The following is a 21,636-nucleotide window of genomic DNA, read 5'->3' on the forward strand; positions in this document are numbered from 1 at the left end:
GATCCCTTATATATATATATATATATATATATATATATATATATATATATATATATATATATATATATATATATATATACATATGTACATATGTACATACATACATATGTACATATGTACATACATACATACATATGTACATATGTACATACATATGTACATATGTACATATATATGTATACATACATACATATATACATATATATATACATATATATATATACACATATATATATACATATATATATATACATATATATATATATATATATACATATATATATAATGTTGTAACTAGTTAAAGGGTAACTAATCCAAAAAAATACTCTGTAATATAGGTTACATAATTTACCAATAAGGTTATTCTGGCTTTTGATAATGTCCGAAAAGAATTACGCGTTTCAATCTAGCACATAAAAGAACTTTGATTTCAAAAAGTGTGAAATTAGAGGTAACTAGTTGTGGAGCCCTCGCTTCGCGCCGGGGCTCCGTTTTGAATGAGAGTTAAAGAAAAAAAGTCTTGATCTATTTTGTAAAAAAGAATTTTTTTCGACATCTAACATTGAATGGTTGTTCCTTTTGTGAAAGTTGCTTCTTTTAGCGTTCCTTTTTTTTAAAGTTGGTTGATCTATTTTGTAAAAAAGAATGTTTTTCGACATTTTTTGGTAGCATTGAAGGTTTGTTCCTTTTATGAAAGTTGCCACCTTTATCGTTGAGGAAAAAAAAAAGTTAGTTGATTTTTATGTAAAAAAGAATTTTTTTTCGACATCTTTTGGTAACATTGAAGGGTTGGTTCATTTATGAAAGTTGCTTCTTTTATCGTAGGAGACCAAAAAAAAGGTGAAATGACGAAAATACCCCTAGTTACTATTGATGAATAGTGCTACAGGGTTTTGTCTTTTAGATAGTATCGTAATATTGTCAAATCCATTAACAACCGTTAATCAGATTTACTTAAGTGCTCACATGTGCTTGACATGTGAGGGACAAAATTTTACGGTTGGTCCATGAATCTTATTAAAAATAATAATAAAATAAAAAATAATTTTAAAAGAAATCAATAAATTAAACAAAAATAAAGAAGAAGAAAATTAAAAAATAAAGATTTATTTTTTAAAAAATAAATTAAACTAAAAAATAATTTTTTACTTTTTTAATATAATATAATTTTTATTATTATTTTACTTATTTTAATTTTTGTATTATTTTAATTTTCTTTAGTTTTATTGTTTATTTATTATGTTATTACTTTTATTACTTCTTTAATTTTTGTTATTTAGTTTGTTTTTTCAAGGTCCAAACATGTAATATTATCCCTCACATTTCAAACGCATTTCTGATCTTTTTTATGAAGATTGATCTGCTTTTTTGTTCTTTTGTCTTATTAACCAATGGATTCTAATTATATGCATACTCGAATCCCTCGTTCAACGCATCACATGTGTTGACCACATGTCGAGTTACAGGCCTAATCGTTAGTTCGGACTAACACAAGGCGCAAAGTGCAAAAATGAACTCGTGCGAAAGACTGAATAAAAGGCGATGTGACAAGCAGACAAGCGACCAAAATCTACATAAAAGGTTGTCACCTGGGATACGCAGATAAAAGCACAAAGAAACAAGTGAGAGTGTAGCACGATCTCAGCATTGTATGACGCCATAACCCTTTTTGAGTGGTTATGGCCGACAAGAAAGCCGCCTGACAGTTTACTTTTACTTTTGTCATATTTGCAGGCAAAACAGTAGGATCAGGATCAAGTATGCTATTTTGTCTTATTGATCAACACTCGTTGACAAACTAGATCAGACTATAAATAAGAGACTAAAATCTTCATTTCTCCAACTTCGGAAGACAACATCATACCATACCTATACTATCATTAGTAATCCGGGCTAGCAGATCTTACATTGTTTTACTCGCGCGAGTCACTACCGGACTTAAAGCATTCCCATCTTACTTTAACGGTTAAAGACTTACAGGTAACGTTCTATGAGCACTATGTTAGACTTATCTATTATTCCTACATTAATGTGTCATAACATATTAATAACAAGTCACCAACTTATTGATATGGTGAGATCACAAGATATCATTATTAATAACAAGTCACCATCTTATTGATATGGTGAGATATCAAGACTCTTGACATGTTGTCTTTTATGATCATACTTAAATACCATAATGAATGCACTTAACTAATCTTGATGGGAGATATTAAGTTGCATACTCTTTAATATTTGGAGTTGATCTCTCCTTGACCTCTCATATAAATAGAGGCTCATTCTTCACCTCTATGCACACACAACAACACATTACAATTACTCTAAGTCCATCACTAAAGGAGAGGATCAAGTAGAAGATCAAACATCCTAGTTGTGTTCTTATGGCTTCATATTTCCATTCAAGTAAGTCTTACATCTTCATGTCTTAATATTTATCTAATGAATTACATGATAAAATATTATGTTATGTCTAATATGTGGTATCAGAGCAAATAAATATCATATAATAATCCGAATTATGTTTCATGGCCACAAGGTTTATAAATTAATTTTTCTTACCAGTCATGATAAAATGTTATCTAAATTTCAGTTGCGTGATAACATTAAGATATTATATGATGATGATGATCCAAACACTATATTCATGTAACTCATTACTTTCTGCTAGTCCTTAATTTATTTTCTGGGGTTATGAATATATATTATGGTAATGTGTATATCATTATTGATGGATGTAAATACGCAAAAACGTGTGAGTATGAAAATAGCATACTAAATTCCTTGTATGATAATAATATGCTTACACAATCTCCACATGGAGTGATTAAAAGGTTTCTGTCTTCTAAATTTTTTATTTTTTTTATACCGTTTTGGATTACATATTTTGGATACCCAACATGGTGGTACAAATTATGGATATAAAGTAGTCAACTTGTTAATATGCTTAGTGTACGTTTTTATTTTTCTTTTTCTTTTTCAAGTCGATTGAATTGAAGATTTGCTATGGCTTGATAAAAATTTGAATGCATTAACTATTATCACTTTATTATGTTTTTTAATGACCAATAATGTTACTCTTGCGTTAAGATTAATTCACACGTTCATGATGTGTAGAATTTACACTTATTGTAATTAAGTTATATATTTAGCTGTTTTTTTTTTAATTCACTTTTTTTTAGTTATGGGTAATTTAATGGTGAGATAAATATGCAAATATGTGATAATTTATGTTCTTATTCTCAACTCAAATTGCATATGAGATTAAATAATGATTTATGTTTACTGACATCCGAAATATATGTGCGTGTGTATTAGCATTTTTTTTTTTTGGCCATTCAAAATATTAAAACGTCTATAAACATAAAGTAGCATTGTTTGTAACGTGAAAGTATTTAAAAGATACGATTTTTTTGTATATAACCGAAATTAAATGTAATTCTAATTTAAAGGTTATAATAATAATAATAATAATAATAATAATAATAATAATAATGAAACTTAATTACTTTGGACATTATAAAACATGTTTATATATATTTTTTTATTAACATGTTTAATGACTACGCTAGTTATTAAGATTAGTTGTCGGCCCAACGGAAGACTACTAGTTGAAATAATTATGGTAAATGAAAAGTCATATTGAGTTACGTTTGGTGTCTAAGGATTGTGAGATAGCCCAACGGTGACCCATAATTTTGAGACTTCATACGGTATTTAGCAAATTATTTATAATTAATTTACTTATATTTCTGCCCAACGGTGATGTATTTGTAAACTAATTTTGCATTACTTAATTAAGAAGTTATAAGGTATTGTTGATGGAACCAACGAGAAGTCAACAATTTCACCCAACTTCTTTGATAAATTTAATTTCGTGTTGTGATTAAATTTATATATATACCAACTTTTGCCCTATAGTTGGTGTTATTATTATTATTAATATTAGTACTACGTCACTAATATAGTCTTATTTTTTGTAACTTATTGTTGTACCACGAAAATATTTTAGTCCTTAATCAAAATAATAATGAGCATAATGATGAGCATAATAGTAATGGCCGTTACATTTCAGCTTTAACACCCACTGCTATTGCAAACTGTATTCCTCGCATAGAACACTTGAACGGAACTAATTTTGCATCGTGGAAAGATCAAATTAAGATTTCCCTCGGCATAACTGATTTGGACTATGCTTTAAGATTTGATCAACCTGCACATCTTACCGACGAAACTACGGTTGAACAAAAGAGGACTTATGATATATGGGAAAGATCAAATCGCATGTCCCTTATTATAATGAAGAATTCTATATCGCCCACTATTCGAGGAGCCATTCCTGACTCCGAAAATGCTAAAGAATTCTTAGAATTTGTCGAGGAACAATTTAAGGGCTCATCTAAATCTCATGCGAGTACCTTTATTCTTAAAATGCTTACCACGAAGTATGATGGTGTTAGTGGGGTATGTGAGCACATCATGATGATGAATGACATGGCCTCAAAATTAAAGGGCATGGACATGGAAATATCTGAAGGTTTTCTCGTTCACTTCATTATGACATCTCTCCCTTCTCAGTTTGTGTAATACCCTGTTTTTTTTTTTTTAAATCACAGCGGAAGACTGAATTCACATAAATACCCTTATTCGATCGCAAACATGATTACCACAAATCATTAGTTGATTACTTAATTACAAACCACATGTGTTACGTTAAACGACTAGTTACGTAATTACAAAAGTTAAGACATCAGAGTTCGTCTTGTCAAACATATCGTCAGCCCAACTCCCATCCCTACCAGCAGTAAGATCCAAAACCTGCAAGGGAGGAGGTGAGGGGTTAGCACAAGGCTAAGTGAATGGAACTATCAAAAGGTCTAGCATACAGTACCAACTTGTACTCCTACAACAACAACAACTATATGCAACCACATACAACACACAACAACTAGCAACTAGCAACTTTGCTCCAACTAGAGGATCGGCGGCTTGTACGGGCACACGAACACTAGCTGATCAGTCTAGCGTCTACCGATAGTCTTTACTACTGAATCCCCAGTATAGTCATCCACACGCAGGCGATGCGTCGTTCAGCACTATACTCAACAAACAGTAGCCAACTAGACCCAACCACAACTAGGTTGACCTCTCTGAGCTGAACCTAACAGATCAAGGTTCAAACAACAACTTGTGCACATACAACCAGTCAACTACTACTACTACAGGCAACTAATACTACTAAAAGCATGGCAACCTTAAATGCGATCAACTGTACAACATAACTACTAATCATGGCAATTATCAATAATATAAACATAGTAGCGCAACTTGCTACTCTACACTACACCAAGAGATAATCCCACTCACCGAATACCAGCAACTAGCTCAGATAGTCTATCACTGAGCTTTTTCCTTATCCTTATCACCTTGTTATGACCACTAAATCAGTAGTAACTGATTACACAACACAATTTAGACTCAAAATCGAGATTCAAGAGATTAGGGTTTGTAAGAGAGGAAGAGTTAGGTACAGAGTATTATTTGGAAGCTTCAAGAAAATAAGAGAAGAAGCTGACTTCTGGCTTTTATTATTAGGTTAAACACGATACCCCATCACACACGGGTATTTACCAGTTATCTGATATCTTCCGTACTTAATTTGACTACCCTAACGGAGTCCAAATTAAACAAATGAACCTGTTCTGTGACCCTTGTCACAAACTGGTTTCAACTAAATAACTAAATAATTATAAACATATAATTATTATATTAACATACAAACACACCCAAGGTCAAAAGGGTCATTTTAGCTAGGCCTGGTAACAGGATGTTACAAATCTACCCCTTTAAAGAGATTCCGTCCTCGGAATCGGGTCAACTACAGTCAACAAGCCGTAAACTCAACTAAGTCTTTCACAATAATCAACCCAAAATAGAAAATCGTCCTTCCAATACCCACCGTCTTTCTTCAAACAAGTGCACGCATATGGAATTTCAAACTTTTACTCACGTCCGAAACAATACAATTTACCACCATGTCCACTGGTCAACAACTTGAATCCACAAATCTCCACTATCAATCCAATTATTCAAGTCAAATTTCACGTTTCTATGTCATTTTTATTGAAAATTTCACAATCTGTCATCAAATTCAACTCTTAACATAGTCAACATTTCACAATTATTCCAAGCTCAGGCTATAGAATTAGTTATCAGTTTAAGTCATGAGTTTATGTCCATAAAATTGTCCTTAAGTCAAGATAATATCCCATATAACTCGTCTTATTTCCAATCATATAAAAGTCCCAATGTTCAACTCGCAGTCCACGAATAGTACATGCCACCTACTTTTTCCTTTTGCTTCCCAGAAACTCTGTATGACTCACCATAATACACTTCTGTTGGCCAGACACAAGTATATTATCCTGAATCACACCTTCATTCTGAGTCGCTCGAACGGAAAAATACTACTTGTTCCATCCACTAACTTAAGTCCAAGAGTCTCTGATGATGTAGCGTGAGGGTACGAAATAGTATTATTTTTACTAGGAAATACTACAAAATATGACACAAGTTTTATTAATTTACGGATGGGATATACCTAAACCTTGCTACAACACTATAGGCAGTGTACCTAATCGTAGAGTAGTGTAGTTTTTAGTAAGTCCGGTTCGTTCCACAGGGAGCTAGTGATTACGTACTATATTTTTATAAAACTATATTTATATAAATATATATATATATATATATAAGTAGTAATATTATTATAAAAGGGGGGTTTTTACCGTTTAATGACCGGTTTGTCGATTTTATATTTTTAAGCGTAAAGATAAATGACAATAATTAAAGTGCGTAAAATAAATAAATGACGATAAATAAAATAACAATAAATAAAATTGCGATAGAATATGAAATAAAAGGATTATGCTTATTTAAACTTCCGTAATCATGATGTTTGACGTTTTGATTTTAATTAATTGTTACTCGGGTTAATTGTCCTTTGTCATGGTTTATTTGATACCTATCTGATTTTTATCCATAATAGTCCATCGGTCATAAATATAAAGTGCGAGTGTCCTCGTCAAATTACCCTTATACCCGAAGTCAAATATTCCAACTAATTAAGGATTTAAACTGTGACGCAGTTATCACTTCTGTCAACAATTACACCAGTTATCACTGTATGTAATCTACCCCTGTTTTGATTAGATATGAATATTAATTTACCCACTTGATCAGTTTGAATAATCAATTACCCAACCCGAATAATTAATTAAATGATTATAATAGATTCCATATGAACGTCACTAAATAGGACAACCATAATCATTATTAATTATTAGGATAATTAATTTGAAGATAGGTTCGACAGACTCCAATGAGTTGTCACTCAATTAGACAATACCCCCCATCTATTAATAGTCAATAGTCCAATTTCCACAAGTGTCGGTCTTTTGCCCAAACCTTAATTATGGTACAAAGCCCAATTACCCAATTTTAGTAATTAGCCCAACATCATGATTACTTCGTTTTAAATAAGCATAATAATAACTTAGCTACGAGACATTAATATAAAAAGGTTGAACATAACTTACAATGATTAAAAATAGCGTAGCGCTACACGGACAGAATTTCGACTTACACACTCAAACGATCTCTATCATAAATCTTATTATTATCATAATTTAAAATTAAAATTAAGATTATTGTTATATCTTATTAAGTTAACATTATGATAGAGATATAGAATATAGATATTGATAATAGATAGATGGATCGATATATAGATTTAGGATAGAAAAATGTATAGAAAATATGATCGAAAAAACGTCTCCTTAATTGATCGTATTACATAGCTTTTATAGGCGAAATTAGAATTGAAATTTTCATTTACGACCCCTGAACTATGCTCAATTAACAACTTTTTATTATTTAATATTATTCTTATTATGAATTATTTAAATATTATATTTTATTCTTGTGCATAGTTGACTCGTAATTTTTACACCGTTGCGTCGAGCGCTGAAAGTTGGTTCATGCCTCGGTTCCGGATTTTCGAACGCCCTTTCGTACAATTTTATATCGTGTACTTTGCATTTTGTAACTTGTACTCTTGTCATTTTTAGACGTTCTTCATCAATAATTTGAACCTTTTTGATTGTATCTTGTACTTTTGAGCTTTTTGGACCTTTGTGTCTTCAATTCGTCGTTTTTGCCTTTTGTCTTCGCACTTATTTAATATAAACGAATATTACTTGAAAATGGAACAATTGCAACTAAAATCTTATCTTTCTTGGGGGATTTTGCTATGAAATATATGTTCCTTTTTAGCCTTATCAATATCCCCACACTTGAGCGTTGCTTGTCCTCAAGCAATACAGTCTTGAAATAATATAATACATCACACGAATCACTTCTTTATTCTTCACACTTTGTACATCAGTGATTTTGATAGAGCGGTATAAACAATGATATTAACAATAGAACCATGGTTAAAGGTGGGTGTGTCATCCACAGTTGCCTTGGGTTTAGGTCAACGACACTTGCAATCAAATAGCCGATTTACTTTCGGTTTCCAAAGCAAAGTGCACATTTGAAAGGCGGTTTACAGTCCCACATGACTATAAAAATGTAGATCCTTTAGGAAATTGGATCTTTATGAAAACATTTGATCTTTTAAAAATTCAAGCTAGATTTTACCCTAGATAAGTTTTCTGATTTGATCCACCATCGGTGTTGCAAAATATATTTGTGGATCAATATTTTGGCTAAAAACATTTAGGTTCGTGTAATCCACTGCTATCCCGGTATCGGAAAGCACACATCCAGTTTACTTGTTCCGTATATTACCTTTCGGTAAACTACCGTCCGGTTGTAAAGGAAAGCGATGAATAAGAAACTGTTAAGGCAATGTCCCGTGACATGCAGATGATTATGGTCTTATTAACGTGTCGGATGCTAGAACTATCCTTGGTAGGAGCGATAGTAAAGATCATCCTATAATTTTTTGGTCTGGCACAAGGTCCTGTCTCCGACCATGCTATGCAACCACCGTTCTTACGGTTGACACCCGATTTGGTTCAGGTGACCTAATGAATTCCAGGTGAATTTCTTAGGATTTTACGTTCAATGGTAATGAACGCATTGAAAATGGTTTTTCAGAAAACAAATCGGTTTGTATTTTTGATCAAAATATTTTCTCGTTCATGCTCGAGTTTAGATATCATCGAATTCCATGAGTTTGAATTCTCAATCTTTAAGGTCAATCTCTAGGATTGAGTATTATCAGTCTTAAAAGCTGATTTTTAATCTTTAAGGAGATTATCCTTTTCTGGGGATCTGATTCATTAGTCTTATCAAGCTAATTTGCACGGTGCCTCCCCATTGTACGAGATAAATCCTTCTCATGGTTAGGATAAATCTGACCACTTGGCGACCCTGTTTGATACTGAGGTCCGTGGATTTTCTGCTGATTTTAGTGATGACTTTTCTAGATTTTTCGTCAACCTACAGCTGGTCTGGACGACAACTTCATGACCTAAATCAAGAAGCGCGTGTCTTTTTCGGAAGACTTTACTTCCTTTTAATGATGGAATTGATTCATCGTGTAGATCCATCTTTCTTTCAAATGTATTACAGTAAACCGGGTAAAACTGATTAGTATCGTCCAAAGCAAAAGTACCTGCAATAATCTTGTACAAAAATATGTGATATATGTTTTAAATTGAATAACTTGGTACATTCTTCCCACACTTAGTTTCTTTCTTTGCCTTTTTATTTTCTTCTATTTCATTTTAAATGAATTCAAGCGTTTTAGGGTGTTTCTCAATTTATGTCCTTTTCGAGGTAACGATAATTTCGGTATTATCACCTAGTTTTCATCGTTCATAAATATGTATAAACATGATTTTGAGTTCATTTAATTGAAAATTTTTCAAATTTTCACAAAATTTGGCAAATAAACTAAGTGTAAACCCGAGAGAATTTATAACCCTTCCCCACACTTGAGATCATGCAATGCCCTCATTTGCATGAAATCAGACTATAATTATAAATTCATGAGGGTGATTAGTGTAGAAAAGTGATTAAAAATACCCAGTTTGTAAGCATATTATTTTACATTACATTTGATATTTTGCGCCTTGTCATCAAAATTAGTAGCTTTTTGTTGAACTTAATGTCAGTCTTTGAAAGTGCGCTGTTTTACCCTGTTGTGTACATAACATAAAATACAAACATATATACATATTTTTGAAGTTTGGTATATAACCCCTACGTTCAAAAATTAATATAATATTTTTTTTTTTTTTGCATACTTTAGATCAATAAAATTAAATGATAACAAAATTTGTCGCCCCGCCCTCGGGTAAAGCAATTTCGGCTCAACGACCTAGTCTTTAACTCACGACGAATTTTAGAAATCATTTTTTAAACTTAATGAATTAAAGTAAATTTTATTTTTAAAAACTTAAATTAAAATGCATATTAATTTCATAAAAAAACCTACAAAACAAAAATTCAGAATGGAGGGAGAAAACTAGTTCTTTAGTGTCTGCTAGCGGAAAAGACCAATCGGATTCCATTTTCGGAACTACACGAGAACAGAACAATTAACTCTAGACAGCATTTTCTTTTTAGAACATTTAAATCTCCCCACACTTAGGTAGCTGTGGTGTCGAAATTGTGATTAACTTCATCGTCAATTTCTCTTGGTCCATAATCAACTTGCATATCTGTGACTTTTTCTTTAAGCCATTGGTCGGATTCCTGTGTAATATCCACAATTTCAACTAGTTTCTCCTTTTCTTTAGGTGATAGATTGGATACTAACCGGTTACATAACTTAAAGTTCCCCTTGGTTCTAGCATCGCGAATCCGTTTAATAAGTTTCTTCATTGAACTATTAATAACGGGATCATTTAATTTCGTATCAACAACGGGGTTCTTTGTTATCATGTCATCATTAGGTGTTACTTCATTTTTCCCACACTTAGGCGTTTCATTATTGCTAAGTATTACCGTTGGAGTTGGTAAAAGCACATGGTTCTTACCAATTGTTTTTGCTGGTTCAATGGTTTTGGTTGGTGGAGATTTAGACTTTCGAATCATAAAGGTGATCGATTTGTTACCACTACTAAGTGTCATTCTTCCATTTCCTACATCAAAAAACGCCCCGGTGGACGCAAAGAATGGCCGACCTAAAATTAGAGGAATGTTTGGGTCCTCTTCTATGTCAATGACAATAAATTCGACTAGAAAGGTTAAATTGCCTACTTGAACGGGTAGGTTGTCAGCAATTCCAACTGGGTGCTTAATGGTTTGATCAAAGAGTCGAACACTCATATCCGTTGGACTTAACTTACCTACACCTAATCTCTTATATAAGGAAAGAGGCATAACACTTACACTTGCACCTAAATCTGCTAATGCATCATACATGACACAATCACTAAGTAGACAAGGAACAATAAATTCACCCGGATCACCTACCCTAGGTGGAGGTTTTGGTGGAACTGTCTTCACCGGGTTTACTTCTACTGTTTTTGTTTCTTGCACTTTTTTATTCTTCTTCTTCTTCTTTTCAGAGGTATCACAATCTTTATTACCTATCACTTGCTCATACTCAACTTCTTTTCTTGGAAACGGGATGGGTGGTTTGTATGGTGCCACCACTGGCTTTACATACTCGGGTGGTGGTGGTGTAACTTCTTCATTGTTACTCTCATCTAAAACCTTCCCATCTTCTGGTGCTGGTTTTTCAGAATTCGTTGAAACCATATTAACATTCTCATTCCGAGGATTTACTTCAGTATTACTCGGTAGCTTTCCTTGTTCCCTCTCACTCATCATGCTAGCAAGAGTACCTACGTGTTTTTCTAGATTCAAAATGGAAGCTTGTTGAGTTCTTAATGACTGATCAAATCTCTCGTTCGTTTGGGTTTGAGTTTCAATAAATTGTGTTTGAGATTCAACTAGCTTGAATACCACGTCTTCCATATTTGACTTTTTCTCTTCGGTTTGTTGTTGTGGTTTATATAAGCCAGGTCTTTGTTGATTGAAAGTGTTGTTTTGAGTTGGTTGGTTATTCGGACCTTGTTGGTTATACCAGTTATTTTCGGGTCCTTTTGGATTGTAAAGAATGTTTTGATTTCGATTGAAGTTTAGCTTTGGCGGTTGATAATTATTTTGATAATTATTTCCAGGCCTTTGGTTCATATAGGAAACATTTTCTCGTTGTTCCAATGTTGGTTCAATGTGACAATCTTTCAATAAGTGTGGTCCACCGCATAGCTCACAACTGATTCGTATTGCGTGAATATCTTTATTCATCTTTTCCATTCGTCTTTCGAAAGCATCTATTTTTGCTGAAACGGAATCAAAGTCATGGCTAGAATCGGCTCTAGCCACTTTAGATGAACGAAAAATATCTTTTTCTTGGTGCCACTCATGCGAGTGGGAGGCTGTGTTATCAATAATTTTGTAAGCTTCAGTTGCGGTTTTCTTCATAATGGAACCACCAGCTGTTATGTCGATGTCTTTTCGTGTAGCAACGTTGACACCTTGGTAGAATATTTGTACTATTTGGTAAGTGTCTAAACCGTGTTGAGGACATCCTCTCAACATCCTTCCGAATCTTGTCCACGCCTCATATAATGTTTCATTTGGCTTTTGCGTGAACGTAACAATTTCTCCTTGAAGTCTCACGGCTTTAGATGCCGGAAAGAATTGTTTAAGAAATTTTTCAACTAAAGCATCCCATGTGTCAATCGCCCCTTCAGGTAACGATTCTAACCAATCTTTGGCTTCTCCCTTTAAAGTCCAGGGAAACAACATGAGATAGATCTGCTCATCTTCCACTTCTCGGATTTTGAATAGTGTACAAATTCTTTTAAACGTACGAAGGTGTTCGTTAGGATCTTCATTCGGTGCACCACTGAATTGGCTTTGGTTAGTTACCATGTGTAGAATTTGTCCTTTGATTTCATAATCTGGCGCATTAACTTCTGGCTTAATAATGGCGTGACCTTGGCCCGTGCGTGTGGCTCTCATTCGATCTTCCATACTTAGAGGTTTCAGATTTTCCATAATTGAATTTGTTGAATACGAATCACTAGAAGATTCTGATTTAATGGTTTGTGGTTCAGGAGGAATGATTAGTGGTTCTGGATCTTGGAATTGTCCCTGAATATTCTCCGGATTCTCAATTGCGAGGTCGGGTTCAAAAGATGGATTATCGGAAATTTGAGTTGGAGTTCTTGGTCGACTGGATGATGATTCTAAAGAAAAATCAACGGCGACAATATTGGCTAGATGTCTTGATCGAGTTATAGGTGGTGAACGTACAAAAGGTGGTGAACGTCTTGCTCGGTGCATTCACTGAATATCCTATTAGTTTTTAAAAAGAAAGAAAAATTATAATAAGTTATCCAATCAATAGACTTTTCTGATTTTGCCCACGTTTCGAATAGCCAAAAGATGCAGCAGAGGGGCAGGATTCGTTTGGTCTCAATATAATTGAGTACTGTTTGGCTCCAATAACCCGGTCCACGTACAAATCCAACTATTACTACGAACCAGAAAATTTTGATGTCTATCAATTTAACCACTTAAAATAAATTTTCGTAATTTTAAGAAATTTAGAGAAGAAGTAGAAAAAATTCTAAGTCCTAAAAACTAGAATGGCGAGAAATAAGAAAGAAATAGATTGCGCGTCGAAAAATGTCGAAAAATAAAAGGTCGAAAAATAGGCGTCGAAAAATAAAAATAAGAAAGTAGCGCGAAAAACGGCGTCGCAAAATTCTAAAGCACCTAAATCTTAGTCTAAGGAATAAGCACTTAAGGGATTTTACGGCAAAGCCTAAAAATTCTAGAAATAAAAATAACTATGGCAAAACTAAACTTAATACTAAAAATTGTAACTATAGTCTAAAAATATAAAGGTAATAAAACTTAAAAAAAAAAATTATAATTTATTATATTTTAAAAAAAAAAAAATTTTTAAAATTTTTTTTTAAAATTTTTTTTTTTTTTTAAAAAACGAATTTTTTTTTCTTAAAAAAAACGTTTTTTTTTACAATTTTTTTTTTTAAAAAAAAACGAATTTTTTTTTTACAAATTAATACTTTTTTTATAATTATTATTTTTTTTTTCAAAACTTTTTTTTTAATTCATTTATTATTCATGAATAGTAAATGAAAAGAAATTAATTAATTTACTATTCACATGAAAGCGACATGATAGAAATTATTAATTACAAGTTACATAATATACCCCTGAAGTATTTAATAAATACGACTTTTTAAAACTTTTACGATTCAAAATATATTCTAAAATATTATTATATTATTATATTCTATTTCAATATTATTATATTATTATATTCTATTTCAATATTATTATATTATTATATTTATTAAATTATTATTATAATTAAAAATATAGCGTTTTAGCGCTCCCCGGCAGCGGCGCCAAAAACTTGATGATGTAGCGTGAGGGTACGAAATAGTATTATTTTTACTAGGAAATACTACAAAATATGACACAAGTTTTATTAATTTACGGATGGGATATACCTAAACCTTGCTACAACACTATAGGCAGTGTACCTAATCGTAGAGTAGTGTAGTTTTTAGTAAGTCCGGTTCGTTCCACAGGGAGCTAGTGATTACGTACTATATTTTTATAAAACTATATTTATATAAATATATATATATATAAGTAGTAATATTATTATAAAAGGGGGGTTTTTACCGTTTAATGACCGGTTTGTCGATTTTATATTTTTAAGCGTAAAGATAAATGACAATAATTAAAGTGCGTAAAATAAATAAATGACGATAAATAAAATAACAATAAATAAAATTGCGATAGAATATGAAATAAAAGGATTATGCTTATTTAAACTTCCGTAATCATGATGTTTGACGTTTTGATTTTAATTAATTGTTACTCGGGTTAATTGTCCTTTGTCATGGTTTATTTGATACCTATCTGATTTTTATCCATAATAGTCCATCGGTCATAAATATAAAGTGCGAGTGTCCTCGTCAAATTACCCTTATACCCGAAGTCAAATATTCCAACTAATTAAGGATTTAAACTGTGACGCAGTTATCACTTCTGTCAACAATTACACCAGTTATCACTGTATGTAATCTACCCCTGTTTTGATTAGATATGAATATTAATTTACCCACTTGATCAGTTTGAATAATCAATTACCCAACCCGAATAATTAATTAAATGATTATAATAGATTCCATATGAACGTCACTAAATAGGACAACCATAATCATTATTAATTATTAGGATAATTAATTTGAAGATAGGTTCGACAGACTCCAATGAGTTGTCACTCAATTAGACAATACCCCCCATCTATTAATAGTCAATAGTCCAATTTCCACAAGTGTCGGTCTTTTGCCCAAACCTTAATTATGGTACAAAGCCCAATTACCCAATTTTAGTAATTAGCCCAACATCATGATTACTTCGTTTTAAATAAGCATAATAATAACTTAGCTACGAGACATTAATATAAAAAGGTTGAACATAACTTACAATGATTAAAAATAGCGTAGCGTTACACGGACAGAATTTCGACTTACACACTCAAACGATCTCTATCATAAATCTTATTATTATCATAATTTAAAATTAAAATTAAGATTATTGTTATATCTTATTAAGTTAACATTATGATAGAGATATAGAATATAGATATTGATAATAGATAGATGGATCGATATATAGATTTAGGATAGAAAAATGTATAGAAAATATGATAGAAAAAAAAGTCTCCTTAATTGATCGTATTACATAGCTTTTATAGGTGAAATTTGAATTGAAATTTTCATTTACGACCCCTGAACTATGCTCAATTAACAACTTTTTATTATTTAATATTATTCTTATTATGAATTATTTAAATATTATATTTTATTCTTGTGCATAGTTGACTCGTAATTTTTACACCGTTGCGTCGAGCGCTGAAAGTTGGTTCATGCCTCGGTTCCGGATTTTCGAACGCCCTTTCGTACAATTTTATATCGTGTACTTTGCGTTTTGTAACTTGTACTCTTGTCATTTTTAGACGTTCTTCATCAATAATTTGAACCTTTTTGATTGTATCTTGTACTTTTGAGCTTTTTGGACCTTTGTGTCTTCAATTCGTCGTTTTTGCCTTTTGTCTTCGCACTTATTTAATATAAACGAATATTACTTGAAAATGGAACAATTGCAACTAAAATCTTGTCTTTCTTGGGGGATTTTGCTATGAAATATATGTTCCTTTTTAGCCTTATCAGTCTCCTCAAACGCTTCGGCAATAACTAAACTACTTTATAATTAATCCGTTACAACATATGTCCAATCATAGTTATTTAAATATTGTCCATCAAATGTTCAAATAAAATCTAGCAACATTACTACACATTCAACAAGCATAGGAAATCGCAACATATGTTCATCAATGTCAAAAATACGCTCAACTAGCAGTATCATACATCTGGTTAAGCAAAAGAATTGTCCAATCAACACAACTCTCATTCCATCACATCAGTAACAACAATATCATTAGCTAATAATCTCCTGCCATCTAAGAGCCCGCCACAACACATCTCTATCTAAGTCACAGTTTTCAATCCCAAAAAGTCAACCTAAGGGTCACCCTTACCCCCACAAAGCACACTAGGGTCGCAACCAAAACATACAACAACATAACCCAACAAAATAAATCTTACACTACGAACAAGATTTACCAATCTAAAACACAAAAAATATATATACACAACCATATATATATATATATATATATATATATATATATATATATATATATATATATATATATATATATATATATATATATATATATATATATATATATATATATATATATAGACAGGATCAATGGGGAAGTAACCAATTGGGGGGAAGCGGGGGGAAGCAAATTTTTATTTTTTTTTTCGTTTTTTTGAATTATTTTTTCCGGCATCAAGATCACACGAAAATATGAACATTTAGAAGAGACACTTCGTGATGAATGTTATTATTTAGGCAGGAAAACAATCGACAAAAATAACATTCAAGATAATATTGTTCGTGAAGAATATGAACGTTTTTTTTCATGTTTTGTGAAGTAAAATTTAGCCCGATTTAGAGTTTAGGGTTTAGGGTTTAGGGTTTGGTGTTTTGGGTTTATGGAATAAACCCAAAACACCAAACCCTAAACCCTAAGCCCTAAACCCTAAACCCTAAAACCTAAACTCTAAATCGTTCGTGTTAAAAACTCAATCTAAATCCTAAATCTAAACCCTAAATTTCTAAACCCTAATATCTAAACCCTATAAACCCTAATATCTAAACCCTAATATCTAAACCCCAATAGCTAAAACCTCAAAATACGCTCAAAAAACACGATAATTGTTATATATTACTTCTTCGAGCGTTTTCCCGCCAAAATAAAAATATTTATCACAAAGTGTCTCTACTAAATGTTCATTTTTTTATCTCATCTATAATGTTCGTGAACAAAGTTTTTTCAAAAAACGAAAAAAAAAATATTTGCTTCCCCCCGCTTCCCCCCGATTGGTGAAAGGACCCGTCCTTATCCTCCTGGACGAAGTCATCAACATTTGGTCCCATTGCGATGATCGACTCCAAGTAATGTCCTTAAAATGAGCAAATAAACAGCGGAAGACTTAATGCGTACCTGAGAATAAAGATGCTTTAAAGTGTCAACAAAAAGGTTGGTGAGTTCATAGGTTTATCGTAATAATCATTTCAATATGTTAATAGACCACAAGATTTCATAATCATAAACATAATACACTCGCAAGTGTATGTAAAGCATTCTAAGTGGTTGAGCACTTGGTAACCATACTTAACATTTAATCAACGTCGCATATTCCCTTTATTATGAAATCTCACTACACCGTACCAAGTGTAGCCTACAAAATGAAGTACTGTGCAACCGTTGAATACTGGTCGTCCAGTCCGGTTGGGGTTGTCAGGCCCGATAGATCTATCAACAGGATTCGCGTTTACAATACCCATGTAAATAATAGTTACCAAGCTACAGGGAAGTATGCCAGTGGTACAACTCAACGTAGAATGTATTTTTAAGTACTTGTGTCTAATTCGTAAACATTTATAAATGCAGCGCATGTATTCTCAGCCCAAAAATATATATTGCAAAAGCAAATAAAAAGGGAGCAAATGAAACTCACCTAATGTATTTTGTAGTAAAAATACATATGACGACATTTAACAAGTGTAGGGTTGGCCTCGGATTCATGAACCTATATTATTATATATATATATATATATATATATATATATATATATATATATATATATATATATATATATATATATATATATATATATATATATATATATATATTAATACATATAATTGTAATCGAACGAATTTACATATTAATAGTGATATAATTGTTATCTTAATTAAGTGTTTCATTAAAACCCTAATAAGTTACATTCATTAATATTTATTATTAAAATATTCATATAGTTATGTTATATGTAGTAAATATAGTTTTATATAACTAATAGTTATTTGAAAAAATAATATTGATAATAATAATAACCAAAAGTTGTTTTATTTTACAATAATAATAATAATAGTTATTATGATAATAATATTGATAATATGAAAATAATAATATTAATTTCAAAATAATAATAATGATATTAATAATAATAATTTTGATAAATATAATAATTTTGATAAATATGATAATCTTTCTAATAATGATAATAATAATAGTAATGATGATACTTTTAATATAAATGATAGTTTTTAATAAAAATGATACTAATAATAATGTTAATGATATTTTTAATAAAAATTTTAATAATGCTAATAATAATAATAATAACAATAATAATATTAATAATAGATAAATAACTACCTCAAGGAAGTACTCCTTAAAAAAAATGCCCAAGTCCGAGTTTGGACCCGCGACGTCCCGCTAACCCGATAACATCCTTAACCATGAACCATTCCATGTTTTTCCTGTTATAATTTACTAATGTGATGACCCGGAAATTTCTGACCAAATTTAAACTTAATCTTTGTATGATTAATATTTCTGACACGATAAGCAAAGTCTGTAAAACTGAATCTCAAAATTTTTGAACTACTTTCATATATTCAAATACCTTTCGATTGTTCTTGACGATTCGCGAACAATTATATGTATATAGATACATATATATATACTATAACTTGAAAACGTAACAATGTATTAATTGTTTGATACCGTACATTAAACTTATTGGTTTAAATATTTATTTGAATATATATGAAAAGTTGGAATATTAATTGTATGAATAACTTGCGACGTATATTTAAAACGTGTTTATGAATGTTGAAAATATATATTAACTTGGTCATAAAACGATTTGTTATTATATATATATTAACAAATAGTGAGACAATGATTTATAGAAGTAAATGACCAAAACACTCGAAAGTTTAAGATACACTTAGAATGATATAGTTTATTGATAATTTAAGACTATATTTTGATAAAGGTACGAGTCACAAAACGTAAATTGCGAGTTTTCTAAGCGTACGAAAATGCGTTCGAGAAACCGGAACCGGGACATAAGTCGAGTGACAACGTACGAGTCATCGGAACGAAAATTACAAGTCAACTATGCACATGAATTTAATATAATATATAATTAATTATTTAAATTATATATATTATATATATTATATTTAATTATGTCGACAAACAAAAAAACAAAAAATATGTGAGCTGGATCTGACGGCCATGCGATCGCATGAGAAATAGGCATAAAACCTATGCGATCGCATGGGCATCAGATTTCAAAAAGTTGCCTATAAAAGTCCAGTTTCTGCTCGAATTATTTTTCACCTATATTACTCTGTAAGTATTTAATTATAATAATTATAATTATTATTATTATTATTATTATTATTATTATTATTATTATTATTATTATTATTATTATTATTATTATTATTATTATTATTATTATTATATTATTAAGATTATTATTATTATTAATCTTAATATTTTTAGTAATATTATACATAAAATATTACGACGAGGTCATGAGCGTGTCACTTTCAAAACAAGCTTCAAACGGGATAGAACTAAGGAAATTATGGGTTATAGCTATGGAGGTTATGGGTAATGTTCATGGGTATTGTTCGCAAGTCAAACCTAGTATTTATCATCTCTGTTGCGTCTACGTACTTTCCTGCAATATTGAATCTCAATATTGATACGTGAGCATTCATATCTTATCTTTTATATATTAATAGTGTATACATGTCTAGTGCTCGAGTATATATTTATACATGCTTGTATGCTAAATTTCGTCGTTAAATAGTTTATAATGAATCACGAATTAAATACATATATTACTGGTAAAAGGTATATGATATACATGTTTTCGGAAAGCTGGTGAAAAATCAATAACTTTTCATTTAGAAATCGCGTAATTTCGATGAACGATTCAAAAGATATGGTCAACTGAATTATAATTGACGTTAATTGAAATTGCTTTTAAATCTGCAATTAATATTTAAACAACCTGTTTATGAGATTGATAAAATACTACTAGCCAGGTAAATGAATCCTTATATAAAGCACGTATCGTTTTGTTGAACAATTGTCAAAATTGACTTTTTGAAATGACTTTTGATAACTTTTGTATGTCGATCTCGAGCATTAGGATTGTGATACACTATAACCCAACCTAGTTTATTAGACATGTATTGACCAACATATGTTCTCTAGGTTGAGATCTACGGTTAATCTTGCATTCCGAGTTACGGTCACTTTTTGATGAATGACCTTATGTGCTGCTAAGGTGAGTTTCATTTACTCCCTTTTTAATTGCTTTTGCAATCTATATTTTTGGGTTGAGAATACATGCACTTTATTTTAAACGCAATGGATACAAGTACATACTAAATTCTACACTGAGTTTGAACCGAAAATCCCTTAGCTTTGGTAACTAGTAACTGTCGGTTATAAGAACTGGTGGGCGCGAGTAGTAGTATATGGATCCATAGGGCTTGATATCCCCGTCCGGGCTAGAGCACTAGCCTTTTAACGGACGTATGCTATTTGAGAAGCGTACACATTGGTTTGCGTGTATTATTAAGATGATTATACAAAGGGTACAAATTATATATACTTTAAGTTTAGTTACCAGGGTGCTCAATCTTGTAGAATATTTTGATAAACGTTTCTGGATGAAACAACTGAAAACTTGTGATTCACCTTTATATACAGATTATGCGCAACATTAAAACTATGAACTCACCAACCTTTGTGTTGACACTTTTAAGCATGTTTATTCTCAGGTTTCTAGAAGTCTTCCGCTGTTTGCTTATATGTGATACAAGCTATGTGCATGGAGTCATACATGCTTTATTCAAGAAAACTTTGCATTCACAAAATCATCACCGTGTATCTTATTTTGACTTCATTGTCAATGGATGTATTATGGTAAACTATTATTTATGATGATTGTCTATATGTAAAAATCATCAAACGTTGAAAACCTTAGAAATTGATATTCATTTATTGTGTACCTCTTGAAAAGAATGCAATGTTTACAAAACGT

This window comes from Rutidosis leptorrhynchoides, chromosome 2 (assembly GCF_046630445.1).
Source record: "Rutidosis leptorrhynchoides isolate AG116_Rl617_1_P2 chromosome 2, CSIRO_AGI_Rlap_v1, whole genome shotgun sequence".
NCBI classification, from domain to species: domain Eukaryota; kingdom Viridiplantae; phylum Streptophyta; class Magnoliopsida; order Asterales; family Asteraceae; genus Rutidosis; species Rutidosis leptorrhynchoides.